The following is a 6,002-nucleotide window of genomic DNA, read 5'->3' as shown; positions in this document are numbered from 1 at the left end:
CACGAACCGCTGCCGGACAACGGCAATCCGGATAATCAAACAGAACAAATAAATTCTATCAAGGATAATGGTCCGGATGACATAACGCCGGACAGGCACCCGGAGCAGCAGAATGCCCGTAAAAGGCTTGTTGCCACCGCAAGGAGTCTTAAAAAGCAGAGGCAAAGGCTCAAGGCTGCGCAAGACACACTCCAAATCAGATGGAGTAAAATACTCAACACAGCAGCGAGGTACGGTGACAATCGCCCCTCCAAGAGCTACCCAAAGCGGAAGCTGCTACCTGAATTCGATGAGGAGGCCTCAGACCCCCCACAACCAAATATCAAAGCAGCCACCTGGCCGGATAGACGACCCCTCTACCAACACAGAGCGGCATATAACGCCACTCACAATACAACACGCGACCCATGCGAGGGCTCACACCCAAAGGACGGCGCAACAAGATCCATCTATGGACCACGCAAGCGTGCCCCAGCATACAATGCAGCACAACAAACATCCGAACAATGCAGTACACCCAGCTACAGGGGTGCCGCACACCCCCTATGTTTCACCGATGAGGTGCTGGACCATGAATTTCCAGAGGGATTCAAACCCGTAAACATAGAGACATACGACGGAACAACAGACCCTGGGGTCTGGATTGAGGACTACATCCTTCATATCCATATGGCTCGAGGAGATGATCTCCACGCCATCAAGTACTTACCCCTCAAGCTCAAAGGGCCAGCTCGTCACTGGCTTAAAGGCCTTCCCGAAAGCTCCATTGGAAGTTGGGAAGAGCTCGAAGACGCCTTTCGGGCAAATTTTCAAGGGACTTATGTCCGACCTCCGGATGCGGACGATTTGAGTCATATAACTCAACAGCCCGGAGAGTCAGCCCGAAAGCTTTGGAACAGGTTTCTTACTAAAAAGAACCAGATTGTCGACTGTCCGGACGCCGAAGCCTTGGTAGCTTTTAAGCATAGCGTCCGTGATGAATGGCTCGCCAGACACCTCGGCCAAAATAAGCCGAGAACGATGGCCGCATTAACAAACCTCATGACCCGCTTTTGCGCAGGTGAGGACAGCTGGCTAGCCAGATGCAGCACCAGCGACCCTAGTACATCTGAAGTTAGAGATGGAAACGGGAAATCACGGCGCAACAGCAATAACAAACGCCGGAATAAAGAAGACAGCACGAAGGGCACGACAGTAAACGCCGGATTCAAAAGCTCTCGGCCAAGTCAAAAGCCGCCCTCTAAAGGCACCAGGGATGAACTGTCCAGCCTCAACAAAATTCTGGACCAAGTATGTCAGATCCATAGTACCCCTGGTAAACCTGCTAATCATACCCACAGAGAATGTTGGGTCTTCAAGCAGTCCGGCAAGCTCAACGCCGTACACAAGGGGGAGGATACATGAAGTGAAGACGAGGACGAGCTTCCCAAGCAAGACACTGGGGAACAAAAGAAATTTCCACCAGAAGTCAAAACAGTAAACGTGTTACACGTGATCAAGGGAAAAAACAACGCGGCACTCCTAGGAAAATATACCCAAGTGCCTGTCACCGCAAAGTCCTGCCACTGGTCGTCTCAGCCGATCACTTTAGACCATCGCGATTACTCAGCAAGTATCCGACGCGCAGGATGGGCTGCCCTGGTATTAGACCCAGTAATTGGCGGATATCACTTCACACGAGTCTTGATGGACGGTGGAAGCAATCTAAACCTAATATATCAGGATACAATCCGCAGGATGGGGTTAGACCCAACAAAAATTCGCCATAGCAATACTACCTTTAAAGGAGTAATGCCAGGCCTAGGGGCTCGTTGTACGGGCTCCCTCCTACTACAAGTTATATTCGGCTCCCCCGATAACTTCCGTCGCGAGCATTTAACCTTCCACATCGCTCCGTTCCAAAGTGGCTATCAAGCACTGCTCGGATGCGAAGCTTTCGCTCGCTTTAATGCAATACCACACTACGCCTCCCTCACACTCAAGATGCCTGGTCCACGTGGCATCATTTCAGTGAACGGAAATATCAAGCGATCTCTACGCGCCGAAGAGAGTGCGGCTGCCTTGGCAGCCGCACATTAAAGGCGCCCGGACCAGCGAAAACATCCAATAGGTCGTCAAGACCTCAGACACAACTAATCAAGTCCGGCGCCACTATTTATACCAAATAAATGGTCACACCCCTATTTGTCAATACAAGGGGCTCAACGCGCGCAGACAAGTGGCAATTTTTTCTCGTCTTGAATTATACATGGTTTCTTTAAAAACTATCTTTTTGCATGACAACTTTTTCACCTAAATCCCTCTCTTTTACAGATGATCATCGTGCTACACCCGTCCAGGATACGGCACAACGGAGACACAGGCACAGACGTGCAGCAGGGACCCGCTCCAAGGATTCTTTTTAGATTAAGACCCTGCGTAAACCTTTTTTACTGTCTCTTGTTGATACATATCCACCGTTGAGAAGGATGCTGACGTCTTGGCATGTGGCCACGCCAGAACAATGCACGTACCTGGACACAAGGGGCTTCTTACAAAGGCCATTATTTAGGCCCGGTTTATACCACAAAGACCGAATACCTTAGGGAGTGTTCGGCTTCGCAAGTTTGGCCCTATATGCATCAGCTCCGAATCATTGTCTTTGGTCAAATGTTGGGTTTGCCCGGCTCCTGTGTTTTGGTGCCTTATGTTCTGCTTTACCGGCTAAGGTAGCACCAGGAGAACTACTGCGATTGTGCCTTGGTTCATCCGGACGAGCACCTCAGTAGAGAAAGCCGAAAACTGACTGTCATGATATAGCATGAGACTGGTCAACCACTCGATGACCTGTTGGAATGTTAGAATTCCTCCGCCTTAACGAAGGGCTGTTTTCTGGCTAGGCATGTACGCACCCCGGGATCGGGAGAGTGCGGAGCCACCAGGGGCTATCTAGTAGCCCCACTGTAAACTCCTATGGCTAAGTGAAAGTGCTAAAGCATTATAGTCCGGTTGCCTCGCTCTCTCTGCTATCACCTCCTTAATAGGACCAAGACGTTGGGTTAAGTGTGAACGCGTGTTTTTTGCGAGCACCCCCGCATTATATGCATGGGGGTTGAAGCCGACGGCTGCAATCTTTCAGGTTATACACATGTATACATAAACGGCCGCCCAGGAGGCATCATATTACTTTCAGGCAAAAGTATAAAAATAGCCTTATAAAAATTTATAAAAGCATTTCGCTTACAATGAGATTACATATCACTCAAACATAATATCTTTTGAGCACTGGGTCTCTATCAAGCGATCACCCTCAAGAACTTCTTCAAAGTAGTGCTCAGCAGCCATTCGACCTATGGCCGAATCCCGCGCTGCAACAGTGGTAGCATCCATCTCCGCCCAGTACGCTTTAACACGGGCAAAGGCCATCCGAGAGCCCTCTATGCATGCCGACCTCTTCATCGCATTAATGCGCGGCACCACGTCAAGGAACTGCTGCACCAAGCTGAAATAGTTGTTCGGTTTAGGCCTTTCCGGCCATAGCTGATCCACAACAGACCTCATGGCGAGTCCGGACAACCTATTCAGTTCGGCCCATTCGGCTAATTGGTCAGTCAATGAAAGCGGACGCTCGGGAGAATGGAATTGTGTCCAAAACAGCTGGTCCACTTCACGGTCCGTCTGACCCTAGAAGTACTTGGCCGCATCGGCAGCGCTCGCCGCCAAATCCATATACACATCCTCCGAACTCCACAGCCGATCCAGAGAGGCATACCGTGGATCTCCGAACTTCCTCTGCAACATAAAGGATTTCCCAGCTACAATATCCCCGGCTTCCCGCAGCTCCTCCTTCTTCGCCCTCATAGCAGAGCGGATGTCTTTTCTCGTCGCAGCAGCCTTCTCAAGGTCCGATGCCTTCGCTAGGTTTTCCTTTTCAAGAACCTGGCAACGGTCGGCAGCGGCTTTTAATTCTATGGCCATCTTGGCCATCTTATCTCTGCTCTCGCCATGCGCGGCCTTCTCAGCTTTCAACTCTTCGGCCGCCTTCAAAGCAGTCGCATTACCAAACCTCGCTTGTTCCTTGGCTCGGGCAAGTTCTGCCCACAAGGCTTCAACAGTGGCAGCTCCATCTGCAGTCACACCATATTAAAGATACTGGCACCATTCTGCTCTTACTATGTGGCGTTTACCAGATAGTGATACTTACCCTGTGCCTCGTCAAGCCTTTTGTTAACAAGCCCGATGTCGGCGTCTGCCGCATCCAACTGCCGTTTTAAATGGGCAAACTCGCTAGTACGGCTAGCCACCGGAGATTCCACCACCTGCACATAGATGCAGTATGGTTATTACCTGGGAATATGATCCTCTGTTCGCCGTCATTTCCGACGACAACCAGAGTCTCAGGGGCTACTATCTACACAGGGCATACCTAGCATGTGCAGGACTATCATACATTATTTTACGTACCTCAAAGCCTGTCAGTAGACTCATAAAAGCTTCATGCAATCCGCTTTCGGCGGACGAGATTCTCTCCATCACCGTATTCATCAGCATACGGTGTTCATCTGAGATGGTCTCTCGCCCCACCAACTCCCTCAGAACATCCGATCGCACACCAGACGGTGCCGGACTCTTTTGTCTGCTCTCTTCGGGAGCCGGACACTGGGAGCTTCGGGGGTCAATGGGATTATCTTCTGGCCTCACCGGACTCAGAGAGGCCCTCCGCGACGACACTTCGGGGTCGCCCGCTTCCGGAGCGGAGGAGTCCGGAGGAGGCGTTTCGCTCTCCATCGTCTCTGGAAGAAGATCCCCCAAAGACGAGCTCATTTGAGAGGGGCTAAGGCCCGAACTGCAAAGATATATGCGGTGGTTATTTTCTCAGAAGAAAAAGATGGCATACCTGTACTATTAAAGTATTTCGGGTCACTTACGACTCGCGGGAGAGTTGATCCCCCCACGGACTTTGTGCGGCAAAAGCACCCCCCAAGGTAGGACCCTCTGTGGGAGACTTCTTCTCCCGTTTGGAAGCTTTGGCTTCCGAATCCCCGGGCGCAGTCCTTTTCCTCTTCCGGTTGTCTTCCTTCATGGAGACGCTCGCTCCCTCGGTTAGAATGGGCAGCGTTGGGGGCCCGCGTCCACCCGTATTATCCTCCACAGTATCTTCCTTCAAGGGCTCCGAGCAAGGTGTGATTTGGAGCATCTTTGCCAATACCGGATTGTCCAAACCCTCAGGGAGGGGGGTCGAACACCGAATCAACTTCGCCTTTGTTAGCCAGTCCTGGTCAAAGAGCGAACTCTCAGAAATAACTTCGTAACAAATGAGAGATTGTATGTTCGGCCGGAAGATTCCTTACCTGTTCGGCGGCACGGTTACAGCTCAGGCCCACGTCCTCGGTGATTTCTGGACACTCTACCTGAGGTCCGAAGAATGACTTGTACATCTCCTCGTGTGTCAGGCCGAGGAAATTTTGAATGACACGCGGTCCCTCGGGATTGAACTCCCACAAGCGAAGAGGCCGGCGTTTGCAAGGCTGGACTTGACGAACCAGCATAACTTGTATTACCGCAACCAAACTAAAATCTCCATTGAAGAGATCTCGAATGCGGCTTTGCAGTATAGGCACGTCCTTGGCTAGACCCCAGCTCAGACCTCTGCAGATCCATGACATCAGTTGTGGTGGAGGGCCCGAGCGGAAAGCAGGGGCGGCCACCCACTTGGCACTTCTAGGAGCCATGATGTAGAACCACTCCTGTTGCCACAATTCAGACACCTCTGGAATGGAACCTTTGGGCCATGGAGCTCTTGTCATCTTGCATATTGAGGCACCTCCGCACGCTGCATGTTGCCCCTCGATCATCTTCGACTTTACTTCAAAGGTCTTGAGCCACAAGCCAAAGTGAGGGGTAACCCGGAGGAAGGCCTCACACACGACAATAAATGCCGTGATATGAAGAAAGGAGTCTGGAGCTAGATCATGGAAATCTAGCCCGTAATAAAACATCAAACCCCTGACGAATGGATCCAG

Source organism: Triticum urartu, chromosome 4A, assembly GCF_056163025.1.
Source record: "Triticum urartu cultivar PI428250 chromosome 4A, HENAU_Tu73, whole genome shotgun sequence".
Taxonomy (NCBI): Eukaryota; Viridiplantae; Streptophyta; class Magnoliopsida; order Poales; family Poaceae; genus Triticum; species Triticum urartu.
Note: the sequence above shows the minus strand (reverse complement) of the source record.